Below are 22,574 nucleotides of genomic sequence, written 5' to 3'. Positions count from 1 at the left end.
TAAGCATACTCACAAGTAATAGACCACTGGAGTCAGTAACACACGAACAAAGACTGAGATTAATGGCAAACTACTAATAAGTTACTCTTACAACAAATATTAACACAAATAAACTTTAAAATAAGTAACTGAAGAGTAATACTTTATAAAACATCGACGAGCCATTTCAACAGCAGTCCAGTACACGTGACGTCACACCAAAGATCTCATGAGCTGGGCAACACGATGCTTTCCAAAATTCTGTGGCAAGATTTCATGACACGATCCAACTGAAAAGTTACATTCTTCTGCAATCTCTTGGACTGTCAGTCATCGATTGTAACGTGCAATTTCGTTGACATTCGTGACATGAGCGTCGACGGCAAACGTCGAAGGGCGACCTGAACGAGGGTCATCTGTAGCTCCCGTCCGACCATCTTGAAATCGTGTGAACCATTACTAACACCAAATACGGCTTAAGCACTCATCACCGTAGGCTTCTTGCATAATAGGGCGTGTGTCTGTAAACGTTTTCTTGAGTTTTATGCAAAATTTAATGCAGTCCCGTTCCTCCTCTAACTCTGCCATCTCAAAATTCGCAGACTGTCCGACACAACGTCCTACAGAATACAGCACTGTACAATAAGTAACGGACATACAACAATGTAACTTCCTTCAGTTATACATTAAGGGGCTCCGGAAAGGCCCAAAATCATGAAAAGTCCAATTTTTACTTTTTTTGCGTTTTGTGAATCTGCAGAATATTACCTTTTAATACATATATAATTTATTCAATTCCGAAGACTACAATTATTTTTAAATTTTTTTTGAAATGTGTTCTACATGGGCGTGACCCACTGTGGCGCTGTTAAACTGCTGTCAAATGGTGTTATTATTAACGTCCGTGTTCATCAGGTACATTTTATTGATGTGAGATAAAGTATGTGTTGTGGCTAACCTGTGATGGTTCAATATATATCGCTGGTGTGATTGTCGATTGTCTCATGTTTATTTACTCTGTCGTTATCTCGAAAATATTCGTAATTAATTCTGTTTCTTGAGTCTCTGTTTTGTTGAAGTATAATAATGAGTAAAAGTAAAGTTATTAGAAATCCTCTGAAGGATGGCAACATTGTAAGGTGCAAGGTATTTAGAAATATGGGAATGAAGATAGGTTTTAACATGGTACGAGCGATGCTTGCTTTAGACAAGGAACGCCTTCGGGCTGCAGACAGGGCTGTAAGGAGTCTAGAAATACAAGCAAGAGTAAATAGGAGGAGGAACAAGAGGAAGCTGGAGGAGGAGTTTGCAGAGGATGAAGATAATCCATCCTATGGACCTGGAATGCACTAAAAAGTTAATCCAATCTTTGTCGCTTGATTCCCAAAACTTTTATTTTCTCATACCAATTACATGTTTTCTAAGGATCTTCCAAACATATTTGTTTCAAACTTTCAGTAAATGTTACACAGTACCTTCTGCATAATTTAACACAGCCTTTTTCCAAAAAACTGTATATTTTTGAATATATAAATAAAACATTGCAAAAAAATGTTGTGAACTTTCATTACAATTGAAAAAAAAATCATCTTTAATAACTGAACTAAAATTTTGTAAAATCCCTGTGTTAAGTTGTAGCCCATATTCCAATAAATAACCTGTAAAAAGTTCAACTTCCTACCTCAAATATTTTGTGAGGAAAGATGTAATTTATAAGCGTTATTTTAACATTGCAAGTATAGGGCGTTCCGGAGCCCCTTAAACACAGGCTTGTTCGGGAATGTCAACCGCATTTCGCTCGAACACGACATCGGCGCGAAATAACGAACGTTCTGGAATTTTTATAACGACATCGTACACAATCATCCAGATAATCTTCGCATCTTTAGCCCCTTGAGAGTACAGGAAACAAAGCATTCCTCTCATATTTTCCTTGGTGAAACTGAACAATAGAGTAGTAACAATGAAATGCTATTAAATCAATACGACAGCGGTTATTCATCGATTCAAGATGGCTAACGTACAGGAGAAACGGCGAGGATAAGAATGCGTTATCGTTGGGTGAGCAATGTTAAACTTCGGTGCAAGTAAAAATTACCTTCTTACTGACTTGCTTCGTATTATCGTTACCTTTCAGAGGAGTTATTTATTGTCCGTTGAACTAAAAGGCTCTTGTGTTAATGAAAATGTTTCTCTCCAAGCGCATTGTCGCATCACAGTTTCATGACTAGGGGTGACCTGGCGGTAGCCGGTAGCCAGCAGCCCTTGAGCCCTTTGTGCTGAGCGCCTATAGCGACCGCCATACCATCTCTGCCGATTGATCGGCCGGACCGGACGCCAAATGCCCCTATCCCTCCTAACAGCTCCTGGTAAGTGGATTCCGTTCGATCGGCTACTCGGTCCGCTTACAGTCCGCACACTGGATGCTTCACACCTTGTCGCACAGCCTCCAAGTTCAATGCTATGCACAATACTATTTACATCCTTATATATTGTAAGTAGGCTGTTTATGTTTTCTTATTGGCAACGTTACGTAGCGCTCTGTACGAAAATCACTGGCTGTGCTGTGTGCAGTCTGTGGCTAGTTTGCATTGTTGTCTGCCATTGTAGTGTTGGGCAGCGGCAGCTGGATGTGAACAGCGCGTAGCGTTGCGCAGTTAGAGGTGAGCCGCCAGCAGTGATGGATGTGAGGAGAGAGATGGCGGAGTTTTGAAATTACATATATTATGACTTGTGATGATATTAAGGTAAATACAGTGTTTGTTCTCTATTAAAATCTTTCATTTGCTAACTATACCTATCAGTAGTTAGTGCCTTCAGTAGTTAGTGCCTTCAGTAGTTTGAATCTTTTATTTAGCTGGTAGTAGTGGCGCTCGCTGTATTTCAGTAGTTCCAGTAACGAAGATTCTTGTGAGGTAAGTGATTTGTGAAAGGTATAGGTTAATGTTAGTCAGGGCCATTCTTTTGTAGGGATTTTTGAAAGTCACATTGCGTTGCGCTAAAAAATATTGTGTGTCACTTTAGTGAATGTTTGAGTACGTTCAGTTTTGCTCAGCTGTTTGAAAAGCAAATAGTGTAAGAGGTTTATCAGCACAGTCGTGTATAATTGTTCTAAGGGGACGTTTCAATATTGTTTACTTCAGTAAAGTAGCTGGCTCTCTACTCCAGGCAAATGCCGGGATGGTTCCTCTGAAAGGGCACGGCCGACTTCCTTCCCCATCCTTCCCTAATTCGATGAGACCGATGACCACGCTGTCTGGTCTCCTTCCCCCCCCCCCTCTCTCTCTCTCTCTCTCTCTCTCTCTCTCTCTCTCTGTGTGTGTGTGTGTGTGTGTGTGTGTGTGTGTGTTTGGATAGGAAGATAGGAAGGATAGGGGTTTGGGAGTTGTAGATCAATAGTACATGTATGTGGTTTCCTCTTTGTCCACATTTCTTTTATCTTAGAGGACGTTTCAAATCGCTGTCATGTTATTACAATACCCAGTCACATTAATGTGAGCACCTTTTATGCTCCACGTCAGAGTGAATTAGTCAGTCACAGGAGACAGATGGCAGCAGTTTCAGTTGAGGTTACATTAAACGTGCCGGCCGCGGTGGCCGAGCGGTTCTAGGCGCTTGAGTCCGGAACCGCGCGACTGCTACGGTCGCAGGTTCGAATCCTGCGTCGGGCATGGATGTGTGTGATGTCCTTAGGTTAGTTAGGTTTAAGTAGTTCTAAGTTCTAGGGGACTGATGAACTAAGATGTTAAGTCCCATAGTTCTCAGAGCCATTTGAGCCGACATAAAACGTGTCGTGGGAACGCTGAAAACAGTGCATTCGTTGTCGTAATGCGGAAACGGAGCGATTTATCTTACGTCCAAAGCGGCATGACCATTAGCATTAGGAGAGAAACATTTCTGAAATGTCTCAATTTTTATACCGTTCGCATGGCTCTTTGATTAAAGCACAACACGCATGGGAAAATCTAAAACCCAGCACTGCGGCAACTGGTGCTCCATGGGCCATAGAAGACAGGGCTTAACGACGTCTGCGGAAAAGTTTACGGATAACTGGCGTGTAACTGTTGAGAAATTGACAGCCAGGACGAACTACGGCCCTACTAACACTATCTCCTCAATGATGGTTCAGCTAATTATGCTGCTGTGAGGCTCTGCGGCAAGCGCATGGTTCATACACTCTCGCAGACTGCTGTTCATCTGCGTATAAGGCTGTATTTGCATGCCAGTCCAAACTCGACGTGAGCTAACTGGCGACAGGCGTCCTTTACAGATGAATCATGTTTTTGCTCCATCGCACATCGGCCATTGGTTTGTATGACGTTAAATGTCTGAAATTAAACACTCTGCAATATTCGATGGAAGGCTCCACACCGCAGGTGGGATCATTGTGGACTGAAGAATATTTTCGTGGCATCCCCTGAGAGACCTCATCATTTTGAAAGGCACAATTGATCAACACAAGTATACACTATCACACAGCTCGCAGCGTATCTGCGTGGTTCGAAGAACACCGTGATGAACTTACCATATACCCTTGTCAACCATTCCTCCCCTGTTTCAATTCAATCGAGAATCCGTAGGACAAACTCATCCGGGCTGTTCACGCCATGGATTCTCAACCCAGCATCATAGCGCCACTGGCCATGTCTCTGGAGTAGGTAGTGTAGGGTAAAGCAGGTTCTGGCTCACTTTCGATACCAAATCGACATCATATTACTTAATTCATCAATTAATTACCCCTACCGCCTAACGTCATCATGAGTTTTCCGCATATAGCACATGGATTGCTTCCTCCAACCTTCTGGAAAATGCTACGTACGACCCATTCCTTCCCCCTCCATCCCCCCCCGCCCCCCCCCCCTGGAAATTGCGGAAAACTCGATCAGCCTGTGCTGAGCTGCAAGACTGGCAGGATCAATAGAGTATTTGTTCAAACAACTTCATAATGTTTATTTATTTAAACAATTAGGAATGCCACCAACAGAAGATGTCCCATCCATCGCCTCCTTCTTCCCACGACTGGCAGAAAAAATGGCGGGAAAATCGCTCAGTCTCAGTTGACCTCTTGGACTGGGAGAACTTCATAACAGTAGGCTAATATATCGTCAGGTACATTCCATCAAACAATTCAAGGCATTACAATATTGATTAAAGAATTCAGAAGGGACAAGGCAGTGGAGAACATTGTATATTTAACCAATTTGCAGGGATGGAGTTCTCACAGTTTATTTATTTAATTCTAAAAATCGCAATACAGCTTGAAATTGATGATGTCACACAACAGGTGTTAAAGAAATTGACAGTACCACTCGAAAGTAGTACAATGCAGACTCAAAGCACTAATTAACCCACAACTTGAAATAAATAAATAAATACTTCTGTAAATAGGACACTGCTCAATTCTGACGTTTAAGTTGCTTGTTTGAAGGCACTGTCTGAGACTGAAGAATTTCTGAGTTCTATAGCTGCTCTGGTCTTCATCACCTTTCTGAAACGCTGAGTGGACTTTTTTATGTTGGCTGCTGGAGTCAGGGATGTTAAGGCTCTTATTTTCCTCACTTTTCGAAGCACACTAGTATCTAAACACAGATGGGAAAACCAAAATAATTACATATCGAAAACGTTCATGACATATTTCGAGATCCGCAACAGATCATGAAAAAATACAGACTGAATTTGAAGCACTGTCCTATAGAAAAGAAAAATTGCTGGAATTTTCGGAGAACTTTCGATGTCCTGGAACTGTTGATTTGGAGAAGCTCTAAAACCGCAATGGCAGATGGGGGACAGCATTCCACTTGTCCAAACCAGAGGACGTTGGTCCGACTGGACGTGTCTCTGAGAACTCTAACAAAAAAGAAATCACTTGACTGTCAGATGACACAGAACATTCCCCAGACACCTTGCTCCTTTCTTGTCCAGTCTTTAGAGACTCCTATGCCTGCCACTAAGGTCGCCTTGTGACTCTCTGACGTCATGGACTTTTCTATGAATGGAATGTTTTGATTCGTTCTTACTGATTTTACCTGTAAAAATCCTGCTTCTGGTATGGGAACACTGCACCATTTCCTGCAGAAGGCCAAATTACGGGAATTTCAGCGTAAAACTATTTTATACTGATCGAAAAACATTTATCAGTCATACTGAACAGACAGTAAAACCCTACAGTAGTGTTCTATAGGTCATGAATACTATCGCCAGAGACACTTCCCCAATTACACTGCTCTACAGCTGCCGAAGAAATCATGTATGTTTCGTCATGAAACAAATCTCACCTCAAACAATTGCACCACCATACCATGTTGTTGTAGTAAACACACAATTCGTATCGTGCATCGTGCCAAATCGTCACTTGTGTACCCCGCACATAGCTACCGACCACCATACACACATACATATAGTAGATAGACATAAAGATCCCAAAAACATAAACACATGCACTGTATATACCTCCTTCTAATGGCTGTGTCTCTGGAAGTATCAATTTTCCATGTAAATCCATACCTCATTAAAATGAGGTATAGTTTTCCTTGTAAAATCATTCATACGCCTTACAGCTATTAATGTTTTGAAATTGTAATTTCCATTGGGACATTACGATCCAACAGAATTACATTCCCGACCTACAGCATGATTATCTTTTGTAGGTACATAGCATCTGAAAAATTATGGTATGACAACACTCTCACCAGCTGGGTGTCATTTTGCACAGTCTACCATATATTCCCAGAAGCAAACCCTCCCACCTCGTCTATAAAAATACCATTACATCTTCCACCTATGCTACATACGTTCTTGCACGAGACCAAGCGTTTGTGAGAGCAAGTAGAACTGATAGATGATTCCAAGTCACAGACCCCGGCTAATTCTCTCGAAATTCCATTACATCTTGACAGTACTGTTCCATTGGTTACTAGGCTGTCTAGACATACATCCATCACCGACTAGGGAGCGAGCTATCGCAACGATAAAAATAGCATAGTGTCATACTGGAGCAAATTCTCAACTATGGACGTTATTCATGAACTGCAGAAAGAAATTCGGAAGCATAATACCTACAATTCATTGATACTGAATGACAGTCTATAAATATCACCCTCTACATGCCCTGATCTCCTTTATCGTGTTTCTATTATTACTACGCTAGAAATATGACACTGTAATGGTGTCAAAGACTTTGTTGATAGTACAGTATCTCTGAATATCTTCATTATTCTTGTGACATCCAATGTAGCAAAACAATGAACAATAAAAAGTTTGCTAATGACACCCAGAGAGAATTTGATAAGGTATTACCTTGTCCGTCTCTCCCAATGTATCGAAAACAAACACCATTTGCCTGTTGACATCGAGCTTATTTGGTGACCCTCTTAAATATACACATATTGGTCCACTCGAGCAGGTGGTCCGCAATCAAAGTCGCTACCACAGACATGGGTAAAGTATTGTCGCCCGTAATGTAGTAGGACCACATCCCACAGACTGTCAGTCACAAGAGAGAGTTCCTGTGTTGTTCTTTCATAAACAGTTCGATGCGGTTTTTCTGCTTTAACATAGCCAAACAGTATATTACTACAGCTTTGTAGACGGCCATACATTTTGTTTTTCCACCAAGACTTTGAGATTTTTGTCAAGTGCTAAACTGGCATTAACACGTTTCGATCCACCAGCTCTCACACAAGGCTGGGCATCACAAGATGTAAGTTAAGCTGCTCCCACAACACACAGGAAAGTTGAAATAAAAGATCGAGGTGGTGTTTGTGGATAGTCTGCAAACAGCTACATTTAAACTCACACTCCACACTGATGGGATAGCAGACACCTCGGTTTTCTGGTTTGGAAGCAACCAAGAGCAGTCGTTCCCCATGGAATGATTTTCACGCAGCCAGGCGAACATGTAACTACCCTAATTCAACCACATTTTTGCCATATTTACCTCATTTTTACTACATCAAGTCACTGAATTCCCATATCAGTCAATGAATGGCGCTTCAAAAAGAATGAGAGTAAGCTTCCTTTCTTATGGTATTTGCTAGGAATTTGTCAATTCAGTCATAAACATTACTTATTTCAAATATTTTCATACCATCATAAAATCAAACATTGAATTCTCTCACATACTTTCGAAAGTCATGATACTGTGTTGACAGGTTGAAGGGGAATGATTACATGTTATTCAGTCTCCACAAATGTCATAAGGCAGTCACGACGCTGACATACACTAATGGAACTTTGTAGATGAGCAGTTAATCAGTATGTTACGGCTCCTACAACTTGATAATAATGAAACAATCATGGTTCCACAGGAACAGATATGGTCGATTTATTTCTGTTCGACATTTTCAGTTGACGATTTGAGATACCTTGAGAGTGTTCAAAATTAATATCTAGAAATAAACTGTTGTGCTAGAGGGTATCTAAATACTGAAGTATCAATACAGAAATGGTCTGTCACGCTATCTATTCATATGTCAGGAAAAAACACAGCAGTCTGTTTCTTATGTTTGACAACAAACTGTAGTCTGAACAAATATTGTTTGTACACTGTTGCAGGTCCTGTTTTTACCATTGCAATGGCATATCAAGCTGGTGTAGTACAACTCATCAGTGTGTCCTGTTTGTGAATGATGTTGGTAACCTGATAGCTTCCAAACCTGCATTCAGTCATACTCCTACTGATACACTCATAACACCTAACCTGTCACTTGGGTTGCAGTAGAAAAAACAAGTACTCAATCCAATAGTTAATTCTTCATCATCATCATCTTCTTCTTCTTCCTCTTCTTCTTGCTCCTCCATCAAACAGTTGGATACATTGCAACACTCTCGTATTCCGTATCATATGCATATACACTACACAAACGTCATTGTACATAGTCTGAATAGTCAGCAGTCACCGCATTTGTCTCTCTAACAAAAGAAATATCACCGTTCTTAACCCACGTAAGTTCGTTACTGTGGTATATCGTAAAAAAATGAATCAGTTTCCATATTTTGCCATGCGTGCTGTATACAATAATCTGACACACCGGCTATTTATTTGTCCTCATCCACACTCTGTCTCCACACTCCGTCCTTGTAATATCACTGGAATGATGCACGCATCAGCAGATGGTGTGTACGTGGAATGTTGTTCACGCTCCATTGTAAGCTTTTTAGTACCCCGTTTAAGTACCATCATTCATCCACGTTTTTGACATATTTTCCTAATTTTTGCATATTTTCCATTAATTTTCAAAATTTTATCAAGTTTTATGCAGTAATTTCTATGCATTTTACGACAGAAAACTTCCTGGAAGATTGAAACTGTGTGCCGAACCGAGACACGAACTCGGGACCTCTACCATCTGAGCTACCCAAACACGACTTACGCCCCATCCTCACAGCCTTACTTCTGCCAGTACCTCGTCTCTTACCTGCCAAACTTTACAGAAGCTTACTAGTTCCCAGGAGAGCTTCTCAAAGACGTATATGTGCGAATCACGGTATCAATGAGCTTTTGTTTTTCGACTTGCTTCTTCTTGTTACTAAATCACGAGACTAGTGTATCTTCAGTTATAAGAATTTCATGGGGCTTGCTACCTCCCTCAGCCAGGTTATCACAGAAAGTGTTCGCCTTGATGGGCACTTCTGATCGTGGATGCATACATGCTCATGTCTCTATAATGTCAACTGGAACGCATATACAGATACAACGTCGGATTGTTTGCTCCACTTGACTTGGTGCGCCAAAGTCTTCAGTGAAAGCATCGTTGGTTGTCGATTGCCAGAAACAGACTTCATGTCGTAATAATTGATTCTTACCCTAATGGCGCTATTGACCCTTACTCATTGCATAATGGAGGGTGTGGGCTCCCCATTAATTTCGGGCGCTGATAACATCGCCGTTGGGAGCTCATAAGATCCCAAAACACACACACACACACACACACACACACAAATTATTTTCAATAGCCTCATATATTCATTTTGCGTAGGGAGCCGTTACTCTCTCATTCCGTCGCGTGTCACTCTTACCGCCCATGATGTCTTCTAGTCCACGCTGGATAGATCTTTCCTCTGCGTAAATCTATTGTCGAAGCGCCTACTGTCCCTCACTGTGCTTACATTGAGTAATCTCTCAGCAGAAATACCGCGGCCATTTTTTAATATCGCTCGCCACCTGTGAATGATAACACGCCGCACCTAGGCTGCCTCGGTGACATCCAAAACATTATGACCACGATGTTGGAATACTACCTGGTGGCGAAGATACGGGCTAAAAAGGGGGCAATCCATAGAGATAAGCGACTCGAAAAAGGGCAGATTATTATTATGCAGAGCCTATGAACGAGTATCCCGAAAGCGGCGAAGCTGCTCGAATGTTCACGTACTGCTGACGTTAGCATCTGAGGAAATAAAGGACAACAAAAGTACCACTAGGCGTTAAATGGTTGGATGTCTCCGACTCATCACTGAACGTAGTGTTTAGAGGCTTGTCTGCTCTGTAAAGTAGGATAGATGGTGATGTGTGGCACCTCTGTAGAAGGAACACAATGCTGGTGCACGGACAAGTGTTTCGGAGCAGACGATTGATGATACATTGTTGAACATGGAGCTCCGAACCACACTACCCCTGTGTGTACATATATTGACCCACCACTGCAGTGGGCACAGGACATCGCGATTCGACCATCGCTCAATGTAAACGTGTCGGCTCTTCGGGTGAATCACATTTTTGCTGCTCTAGGCCGATAGTCGTCTCCACAAAAGCCCTCATTGGTTTAAACCGCGGCTCCAAACGTGCAGCATGCCATGGACGTAGGCTGGTGGCGAGCAGTCTTATGTTGTGGGAGACATTCTCCTCCACTTCCCAGGGACTTGTGGTGATAATCAAAGACACACTGACATCTGCGAACAACCTGCACCCCTTCGTCCTTGAATACTTCCCCACCGTCGATGTCACCTGTCCGTAGTATTTGTCCGCGCCTCGGAGCCAGAACCGTGCTACAGCTATGTGAGGAGCCCACCTGATGTGAATCCTACGGAACACTTCTGGGTAGCTGTCGAGCGCCATCACCACGTATGCAAACCAGCGGCCTGTCATTTAAACCAATTACATTACCTGTGTGTAGACATGTACAGGGCTATTACAAATGATTGAAGCGATTTCATAAATTCACTGTAGCTCCATTCATTGACATATGGTCACGACACACTACAGATACGTAGAAAAACTCATAAAGTTTTGTTCGGCTGAAGCCGCACTTCAGGTTTCTGCCGCCAGAGCGCTTGATAGCGCAGTGAGACAAAATGGCGACAGGAGCCGAGAAAGCGTATGTCGTGCTTGAAATGCACACACATCAGTCAGTCATAACAGTGCAACGACACTTCAGGACGAAGTTCAACAAAGATCCACCAACTGCTAACTCCATTCGGCGATGGTATGCGTAGTTTAAAGCTTCTGGATGCCTCTGTAAGGGCAACGGGTCGGCCTGCAGTGAGCGAAGAAACGGTTGAACGCGTGCGGCCAAGTTTCACGCATAGCCAGCGGAAAATTGGCTCATGCCACAACTGGAGACCGACAGCGCCGACTTCATGTTTCAACAGAATAGTGCTCCACCGCACTTCCATCATGATGTTCGGCATTTCTTAAACAGGAGAATGGAAAACCGATGGATCGGTCGTGGTGGAGATCATGATCAGCAATTCATGTCATGGCCTCCACGCTCTCCCGACTTAACCCCATGCGATTTCTTTCTGTGGGGTTATGTGAAAGATTCAGTGTTTAAACCTCCTCTACCAAGTAACGTGCCAGATCTGCGAGCTCGCATCAACGATGCTTTCGAACTCATTGATGGGGACATGCTGCGCCGAGTGTGGGAGGAACTTGATTATCGGCTTGATGTCTGCCGAATCACTAAAGGGGCACATATCGAACATTTGTGAATGCCTAAAAATCTTTTTGAGTTTTTGTATGTGTGTGCAAAGGATTTTGAAAATATCTCAAATAATAAAGTTATTGTAGAGCTGTGAAATCGCTTCAATCATTTGTAATAACCCTGTTGTTATACGTACCTCTATAAGACTACCATAGAACTGTCGGATCCCTGATACGCAGGATCAGTGATGTATTTCGTCCAAAATACTGACAAACAAGCTAGTAATCAGGTGTTCATAATTTTTTGGCTCATCCGCGTAATTACAATAGTAAAGTTCGGAATTATCCCACACCGACAAGTACAAATACATTCGGTAGGCCATGTAGAGTGTGGCGTTTGGCATTTCTGGTGCAACTATCAAATCACCTTTCTCGGGTGCTCTGGCCGTGGTCACTTTCTGACACATATGTAGGACCGACATATGTTGACCGACTCTTCCCAGAACTTATTGTCTTAGAGTTCCAATCGAAAATATCTTCGGACTGCACAAAGCTTCTCTTGTAACGTCTGCCAATGGAATCTTTTGAGCATCTCCGTGATCTCTCGAAAGGACTAAACGATTCCATGAGGAAACGGTCGCTCTTTGTTGAAACTTGTCTATCTCTGCTGTTAATCCAATCAGACTAGGGCCCGCGGCCGATATGAAGTACTGAAGAATCGGTCGAACAAGTGTTTTCTAAGCCACACCTTTCGTTGATGACTTGCATTCTCGTAATATTCTTCCTATGAATCTCAGCCTGGCATCTGATTTCTTATTATTTGTTTTATGTGGTCATTCTACTTTAGAACTCTCAAAATGCTCACGATCAGATATTTTACGTTAGCTGACAATTGAAACGATTTGTCGCCAATAAATTAATTGTTGAGTTGTCGACTTATTCGCCAGTTCGGCTCCATATGTTACCGTTATTTACGTTGTGGCCAGTTCCCAGTCCCTACGGCAATCAAGTCAATCCTCGGCAGGTTTCCTGTAGTACGTTACTCTCTTCTGTCGTCAGTATACTCGCGTCGACAATTGCATCATCGGCTGCCTCACAAATCTTCTTACGCTGTTTAACCATATCATTCATATGCGCGAAAATTTGCACAATTTCGACGGAGATTATCTGAAATCATAAGTTGTAAAATACATGTTCTATGATCTGTGTATACTGCTTCAAATTTTCAAATTGATCGGTTTCCGTTCAACATGAACGACCTTCATCTATGAATACAACGGTTACAAGAGCAACCCGTTCACTTATCAACAAAATTTACTAGACTCGTCACAGGATTATACTGTCAGGTAGAGAGCGAATTTAGATGATCAGAGGACGTCTGCTCTCGTAAACAGTACAATCAAACATGAGGTTGATTCATAGTAAACCGAAACGAATCAATTGTTCAAATGTTCAAATGTGTGTGAATCCCTAAGCGACCAAACTGCTGAGGTCATCGGTATCTAGACTTACACACTACTTAAACTAACTTATGCTAAGAACGATAAGGGATGACTCGAACCTCCGGCGGGGGGGGGGGGGGGGCGCAAACCGTGACATGGCGCCTCAAACCGCACGGCCACTGCATGCGGCAAGCGGATCAATTCAAAATATTAAAGCAATCTAGGTGGAAGCTACGAAGTCTGATTTATATATCTTGTACACAGTAATGGCCCTCTCACACTTCCTTAGGGTGTCCGTGACATTAACTTTCCATATACCAGGTGTAGAAGTATGAAACCGGAATTTGGTTAAAGTAATTACACGTTTGTTGTCTGAAACTAATAAAATTTATTCATAAATAATCTCCATTGTATTTTATAAATTTTTCTCAAGTCTCCGGCAGGCAATGAATGCCACGCAAAAAAAAAGAATAAATAAATAAATAAATAAATAAATAAATAAATAAATAAATAAAATTCTTCTTTTGAAGCGAACCAGACAGCGAGCCAATTTCGCTGCTTTTCATATAAATTGAAGCGTTGTCCAGTGAGAGCATATCCCAGTGATGCAAAGAAGTGGTAATCAGAAGGAGCCAAGTCTGGAGAATTAACCACTTGCCCAAGTATTACCGAACTGAACGCCTCGATCGTTTTCCCGATCCGTTTTGCTGTGTGTGATGCGGCGTTATCATGGAGCATTATGACTTTGCGTTGCCTTTTTCCATATTCCGATCGTTTTTCACGTAATGCTCGATTTAAATCGATCATTTGCTGTTGGTAGGGATCAGTGTGAACGACGCTTAGTAGTCTCAAAATCCATCCATTTTTCTCACTTGTCACTATTCGTAGAAGAAAATACTGTCTTTTCTATCTGGCGAGCAGCATTTCACGAATAGTCTATCGATTTGCTTGCTGTCTTTCATTCAACTCATGCGGAACCCATTGTTTCGCGAGTTCCTGTTGAGTTTCAATATCATCACCATCCAATAAAGCCTGCTATTCGTTGTTTTCGAACTTCTTCGGTGGTTTCCCGCGCTCGTCGTTTCTCACGTCAAAATTATCACTTTTGAATTTTTTGAGCCACTTTAAGCACTGTACTTTTCTAAGAGCATGTTCACCGAAAGTTTCGACAAGCGATCGACGGGATTCTGCAGCAGTATTCTTCAAATGATGACAAAAACCACTGCTGCCCGCAAATCGTAGTTATTAGGCACAAAACTCGACATGCCTACCGGTTTGAAACAGATACCGACGTATGGCGCTTGGGTTACTGTATGTTGACATTCGTCCTCAGCCGTTACATGAAGCAGATGGCGTTGTAGGCGCGGTCTCACGGGCCCTAGACTGACTGCTAGCATCATCTGTGGAGTAATTCCGGTTTCATACTTCAACACCTGGTATCTGCACACAGCAAAAAACGTTTTGCATCACCTCGGTTCCGAGAGTTCCAGAACCTGTACAGAAAATGGGAACAGAGATCAATATATTTATTTTTATTCCTCAAGAAAAACCCGACATTGCATGTTGTACCACCATACAGCGAGACCTTCAGAGGTGGTGGTCCAGACTGCTGTACACACCGGTACCTGTAATACCCAGTAGCGCGTCCTCTGGCATTGATGCGTGCCTGTATTCGTCGTGGCATACTATCCACAAGTTCATCAAGACACTGTTGGTCCAGGTTGCACCACTCCTCAACGGCGATTCAGCGTAGATCCCTCAGAGGGGTTGGTTGGTCATGTCGTCCATAAACAGCCCTTTTCAATCTATCGCAGACATGTTCGATAGGGTTCATGTCTGGAGAACATGCTGGCCACTCTAGTCGAGCGATGTCGTTATGCTGAAGGAAGTCGTTCAGAAGATGTGCACGATGGGGTCGGGAATTGTTGTCCACGAAGACGAATGGCTCACCAATATGTTGCCGATATGGTTGCACTATCGGTCTGAGAACGGCATTCACCTATTGTAAAACCGTTACGGCGCCCTCCATTACCACCAGCGGCCCCACATAATGCCACTCCAAAACAGCAGGGAACATCCACCTAACTGCTCCCGCTGGACAGTGAGTCTAAGGTGTACAGCCTGACCGGATTGCCTCCAAACACGTCTCCGACGATTCTCTGGTTGAAGGCAAATGCGAAACTCACCGGTGAAGAGAAAGTGATGCCAATCCTGAGCGGTCCATTCGGGATGTTGTTGGGCCCACCTGTACCGTACGGTTTCGTGCCGTGGTTGCAAAGATAGACTTCACCATGGACGTCGGGAGTGAAGTTGCGTATCATGCAGCCTATAGTGCACAGTTTGCGTCAGAACACGACGTCCTGTGGCTGCACGAAAAGCATTATTCAACATGGTGGCGTTGCTGTCAGGGTTCCTCCGAGCCATATTCTGTAGGTAGCGGTAATAGCCCTTGGGCGTCCTGAAAGAGGCATGTCATCCCCAGTTCCTGTCTCTCTGTATCTCCTCCATGCTCGAAAACATCGCTTTGGTTCACTCCGAGACACATAGTCACTTCCCTTGCAGAACGACTTGCCTGGCACAACATAACATTGTGGACGTGATCGAACCGTCTAGTCAAGGTTGAACTACAGACAACACGAGTCGTGTACCCTCTCGGTCTAATAGGCGCTGCTCATGCATGGTTGTTTACATTTTTGGGCGGATTTTGTTATATATCTGAATAGTCGAAGGGACTGTGTCTGTGAACAATATCCACAGTCAACGTCTCTCCTCAGGAGTTATGGGAACCGGGCTGATGAAAAACGTTTTTAATGTGTGTATGTTCTACGATTGAGAGCGACCCTTCGAGTTTTATCTGCAAGGAAATCCTAAATCCAGCAACAAATGTGTTTTGATGTAGCGTACACTCGTATGGTTTCACGAAAACACAGTGCCGATCTCTATAAAATGCCTTCCTGAAATCGGGGAACACGGCATCAACCTCGTCTACTGCACTCTAGATCCCATTGACGATTGCAGTTAGAAGAGTGTCCTAATACTCGGTTTTGAATTTTGTAGATGACGATTTTATTCATCAAAATCGTCACAGCACGAGAGAATGAAATATGTCTCACAGCTCTGCAACTGAATGACGTCAGAAAAATATGCATATAAGTGTGTGCATCTGATCTAAATTCTGTCCAGAAATCAGGAATGATCTGCGTTTTTCTCCAGTAGCTGTTTATTACTAGTTGCTTCAGTGACTACGACAGACTACTACAAGATGAGGAGGAAGTTCATTCGCATAATCTGTGTAGAATGTTACAGGTATCTCATCTGGTCCGGGTACCTTTCCACTACTTAGCGATTGTCGTTTCTTTTCAGTTCGGAGAACACATATCTCAATATATTCCATTTGGGAGATCGTGCGATGATTGGAAGAAGAGATCGTATTATGATGTTGCGCGGTGAAACTGTTTCGCAAGATTGAATTCGGCATTTCACCCTTCTATCTGTCATCTTCAGTTTCGATGCACGTGTAGCAAGTGAGCGACTGAACAGATGTGGTTGTTCCCTTTTACCCAAGACCAAAACTTCTGAAGGTTATTGTGAGATTGTTTGATAGCTTTTGCTTTCGAATTCATTCGATACTTTTTTCGCTAGTGACAGTGGAGAGCTAACGAGAATGGCCAGTTTCATGGTGTATGTTGTCATCGATCGCTGTGATTGAATTAATTAGTGCCCCTTTATAATCTCCAGTTTCACTGCTGTCTGTATTGTGGGGTCCGAGTAGTGTGCTTGAAACTAGTTTCTAAAGTGTTCAAACTTTCAACACTCTCCACAAGGAACCTCAAACTGTACTCTTTCCTCGTAGTGAAGCAATTGTATCGAAACGATAAGTTTTTGGGAGTCATCCACGTCTTTAAAAATGAGCCCTGACATCTCAGGAAGGAATACGGCTCAATGATTATTGTATTATTTCTACCCCATGTTCTGTCACAGTTTCCGATGACTCGGGTTGTAGTGCTCTGTACAACTACAACTAAATTTTTTTCGACTGCGGAAAAATGATTGTCTTCAATGCCTGCTTTCAAGTGAGTTTGTCGATACCTCGAGCCACTCATTCACTGACCTTACCTACAGCTATGTCACTTGCTTCCAGCTCTTCGTTTGTGTATCGTCGATCAGTGTGTCTCTTTCTGATATCTTCGGATAAAGTAGTAGCTACCTCTCCCATTTCTCTTCTAATGTTTACATGACGCTCTAAAAGTTCCCTAATAATTACTTCTTTCTATTTGCGCCAGGTTCTACCTGTACTTCCCTTATGCTTCCAACTCTTCTTCTCGTTAGCCTGCTTCATTTCTGAAATCATAAGTAAGACATCTGATGAACGAGTTTGTGAGGCAACGCAGTTTGAGGTACCTTTTCCGGAAACTGATTCCACAGACTCCCTTATACGTATGCGCTGCTCTCGTCTGTACTGTTACGCAAGCCTCCAGCCTACACTGTTCCACTGGTTCATAGTCTTATTGACATATAGATACAGAATAATCCTCTATGCTTACCATGAAAACAGCTAAGAGCTAACACCAGTGAATATAACAAAGGGAAGGAGAATTTCAACATATAGTTATCGAAACATGTCACACGTGCATAGACAGAAAATTCTAGCATGTAAGTTAATCATAATACCACAGCTGTCATCGCTGCAAACAGAAACATGGAAAATACACGAAAGTAAAAAGAAAGAACCACTTAGGAATTATCTGAATCAGACGGAAATCGGTAGATGTAATGTAGATAAACACAATGAACAAATTTCGGCAATTTCAGAAAAATTGCATGATTTATTCAAGATACAGGGCTTAAGACATTGAGGAAGTGAATAAGGCGTTAGTCCATCTCTGGCAATTATATAAGCTGTTATTCGGCGTAGTTTTGATTGATAGAGTTGTTGGATATCCTCCTAAGGCATATCTTGCCAAATTCTGTGCAATTGGTGCGTTAGACCGTCAGCATCCCGAGGTGGTTGGTAGGCCCTGCCCATAGTGCTCGAAACGTTCTCAACTGGGGAGAGATCCAGCGACGTTGTTGGCCAAGAAGGGTTTTAGCGGGCACAAAGAAACTTGCCGCGTGCGAGTGGCCGTTATCTTGCTGACGTGTAAGGCCAAGATGGCTTGGCATGAAGGACAACAAAACGAGGCGCAAGATATCGACGACGTACCGCTTGTTGACATGCACGGATTGCGTCAGTCAGGTCTTTATCCCACCGCCGTCTGGAGCGTCTCCAGGCACGTCTTGGGCCTGGAGTCCTGACTGGAGCACAGCTGTCTTCAGTGATGATCAGCGAAGATATGTCTGGAGATGTCCCAGAGAGCGTTGCGGTCAGGCAACCGGGATTTATGGTTTGGGATGCCACTTATTTTCGTAGCAAGCCGGCTTTGGTTGTCATCTGCAGCACCCTTAGAACATGGAGGTACGTCGACGATTATTCTACGACCCGTTTCGTTGCCCTTTATGGTAAGCCATCCTGGGCTTACTTTTCAGCAAGACATTTTCCGCTCGCACACGACGAGAGTTCTTCCTGCTTGTCTTCGTCCTTGTCAAACCCTACTTTTGCCAGCAAGGTCTGCGGATCTCTACTGCGAACGCTTGGAGGGCAATGGACAAAGCCCTGGAATCAGTTCGTGATTTTGGTGATCTAACTCACCAGGAGGACGGAACGTTGCACCATATGCCTTAAAATGACATCCAATAACTCTGTCGATCAATGCCAGGCCGAACAACTGCTTGTAAAAGGGTCACATGTAGACCAGGACGTTACTGACTTACTCAATTTGTGAGGCTTCTTCCTTGGAATAAACAATTCAGTTTTTCTAAAACTGTAATCATCTGTTTGTCTGCATGTGCACCATATCTTCAGATTTCCTACCCATTCAGATAATTTCTTCGTGATGCATATTCTTTTTGGCTCAAAGTGTCACGTCAGATTCGAAAAATTGTAACGTCATATAAAACTTACGGCAATTTGGTTGCATCTAAACCGTATCAACACGTCGTCATTCTGTAAGTGCTGTGCTGCTATTTTATGAAATTTTACAGGGCTTTTTTCACTTAGCATTTGCTTAATCACTCGGACTCATAGTTAATTATTCGTCCCCGAAAGACATTATACCGGAAAAAGCGCTATTTGAGACGCTTGTGTCAAATTACATAGGCTGTTGTAACGAACTGTATCAGGTAATGTCATAGTTTTTATTTTTTTTATAGCAATATGCGACTTAACTTATGAGGTCATCAGTCGCCTAGAACTTAGAACTAATTAAACCTAACTAATCTAAGGACATCACACACATCCATGCCCGAGGCAGGATTCGAACCTGCGACCGCAGCTAATGTCATAGTTGCTAGGCCACATCAAACATATATGTGAGTAAACAATATAACGGTGATCTTTAAACCCAAAATTTCTAGTAATAAATAAATTTCACTTTCATGAGAAAGCTTTATCATGGAACCCACTGTTCACTGCAATAATGATTTTGCACTTTTATGTGTGATATAAATTATAAATGAATTCGCTCTCACATTAAAGTTTACGAAAATGATATAAACGTGTCTATCTACTTTCTTTACACTGACTTGATGCTATTATCGCAACTGAACATCCATGAATAAACAGTTGTCAGGGTGATGAGACAGTGAAATGTTGAACTATCTCAAATTTTTGCTGCATATTTGTGTCAGAATGCAGATATTTAAAAAAAAAAAGAACTATTTATGAAATTCAAATTCGATTTCAATATTTCGCAATACCTGAATACCACGTTCTTAGTTTTGTTCAGCAAGTAAACTGTTTTTCAGGCAAGTACTAATCACTAACAGACTGCTGTTAGGGCAAAAGTAAAAGTTTTTCAACATGTTTATAACAATAAGGTCCATTTTAGTATTCATACCGGGTTCCTATAATTTGTATTCACGCATGACTAAATTTTGTCCATATTTTCACAAAATAACACCTAACAGATGTTAGCCATTGCTGTTCTTTAGTACTAAAGGCAAAAGCGTTTTGTCTGTAGGCGACGATGTGGAGCACTTAGTCGACGCCGGCGAGTATTACGTAGTTAGTATCCTCAGCATCCAGGTGCCTGACACTGACCGTGCTTCTAATTACCAACTGCAGGGAAGCAGAACAGAGTCATTCAACATCTTCACATGCGAGCCCAACACCTATCCGAGACACTAATACCATGGAACTGTAGATATGCGTCTACATCTGCATCTACACCTATACTCCGTAACGACCTTGGGATGTGCGTAGGAGGGTACTTTCCGCACCTCTGTCGCTTCGCTCCAGTTCGGACCCAGTCGTGAACAGTTCACCAGAAGAAGGACTGCTGGTAAGCCTCCGAGTGAGTTAGCATCTTTCTAATTTTATCTTCACAGTGTTTTCGCACAGTGTGCGTAAGTGGAAGTTTCTTGTTGACTCTTCTAGCAACGTACGCTTTCGGTACCTTAACAACAAACCACACGGTGACTCACAGCACCTCTCTTTCAGCGTCTGCCACTGGAGCTGAAGGATCCCGTCTGCGACGCTTTCATGCTTAGTAAATGAACCTGTAACGGAACGTTCCGCTCTTCTTTGTATCTGTCCGATTTCCTCTATCGATCCTATCCGGTACCGATCCCATTCTAACGAGAAATATTCAAGTTCTGCTCGAGCGGGTGTTTTGTAAGTTACTTCCTTTGTTGATGGACTATATTTCGTGATTAGTCTTCCAGTGAGTCTCAGCCTGGCATTTGCGTTACTCGCGACCAGTTTTATGAGATCTTTGCATTTCAGAAAGCTCTGCACGCATACTCATTGTTATTTTATGGATGCAATTGCTTCGAGTGATAGTTCTGAAATTGTGTGATCGTAAAATAAAGAGGACTTTCTGTCAAGGTGTCCGTAATACGTTACATTCGAAAAACGTCATGGCTCTGAGCACTATGCGACTTAACTTCTGAGGTCATCAGTCGCCTAGAACTTACAACTAATTAAACCTGACTAACCTAAGGACATCACACACATCCATGCCCGAGGCAGGATTCGAACCTGCGACCGTAGTGGTCGCTCGGCTCCAGACTGTAGCGCCTAGAACCGCACGGCCACTCCGGCCGGCAAAACGTCGTATTACCTCTCTGAGCTGCTGGTAAAGTGCATTATTTATACAACAAGCCTCAGTCGTCTGACAATCATCAAGTTCGTAAAACTATTCCCGGAGTCATATTAGGCGAAATGTAAAATGTTTATTTCATCTAACATGATTCTGTGAATACTGTTATGAACCTCATAATGTTAAGATGACGGAAACTTCTTTTTCAAAGAAAGTACTTTACCAGCAGCTCAAGGCTAAAATATGAGAAGGCGCCAAAAAAAGGAAAAAAAAACACTGTCGTGGGCAGAGCGTGTGCAGTACGCATTTCTGCCGCTAGGTGTGTACAGCTCAATTCGTTGCCAGTTCAATGCCGCCCGTGTTGTCTGCATGGCTTGGTCTGTTACTCTGCTGTGATTGTTCCGGCTAGCACTGTTTTGGTTTTGTTTAGTTTTTTACCTTGGAAAGTTTAAGTGAACAAGGTGCAGATGTGAAATTTTGTTCCCTACTTGGTAAAAATGCTTCTGAAACTGTTTTAATATTTAAAACAGCTTACCAAGATTATGCTATGGGAAAAACTCCATTGTACGAGTGTTCACAATTCATGATTCACTACTACGTAATGGTGTGCTCCAAATCTACATTCTCAGAAATTTCTTTCTCAAATTAAGGACTATGTCTGATATTAACAGACTTCTTTTGGCCAGTAATGCACTCTTTGGTCGGATTAGTCTGGTTTCACGTCATCCCTTCTTCATCCATCATGTATTATTTTACTGCCAAGCTAGCAGACTCCCTTAATTCTGTGGGCATCAGTGATGACAAATTAATTGCTAATCTCCTGTCTGGGACTCCTCATTACTTTTGTCTCTGATCGGTTTTCTCTCAATACACATTCTGCACACAGTACACTCTTCATTCCACCCAACAGGGCCTTCAAGTATTCTTCGTCTACACTGAGCACAGCACTGCCATTAGCAAATATTACTACCGATATCTTTTCACCCTGAATTTTAATTCCTCATTTGAAAATCTTAGCAAAGGCTGTTAGATGCGCCATACTTAGTGTCCTAACACTCATGGATGACACAGGAACTCAGACTGGTAGCAGCAGAGCAAAAGTAGCAATACTGTAGAAGTCCTCAGGCACAGAGTATAGAATTGTACTGATTAAGC

Source organism: Schistocerca cancellata, chromosome 1 (assembly GCF_023864275.1).
Source record: "Schistocerca cancellata isolate TAMUIC-IGC-003103 chromosome 1, iqSchCanc2.1, whole genome shotgun sequence".
NCBI classification, from domain to species: domain Eukaryota; kingdom Metazoa; phylum Arthropoda; class Insecta; order Orthoptera; family Acrididae; genus Schistocerca; species Schistocerca cancellata.
Note: the sequence above shows the minus strand (reverse complement) of the source record.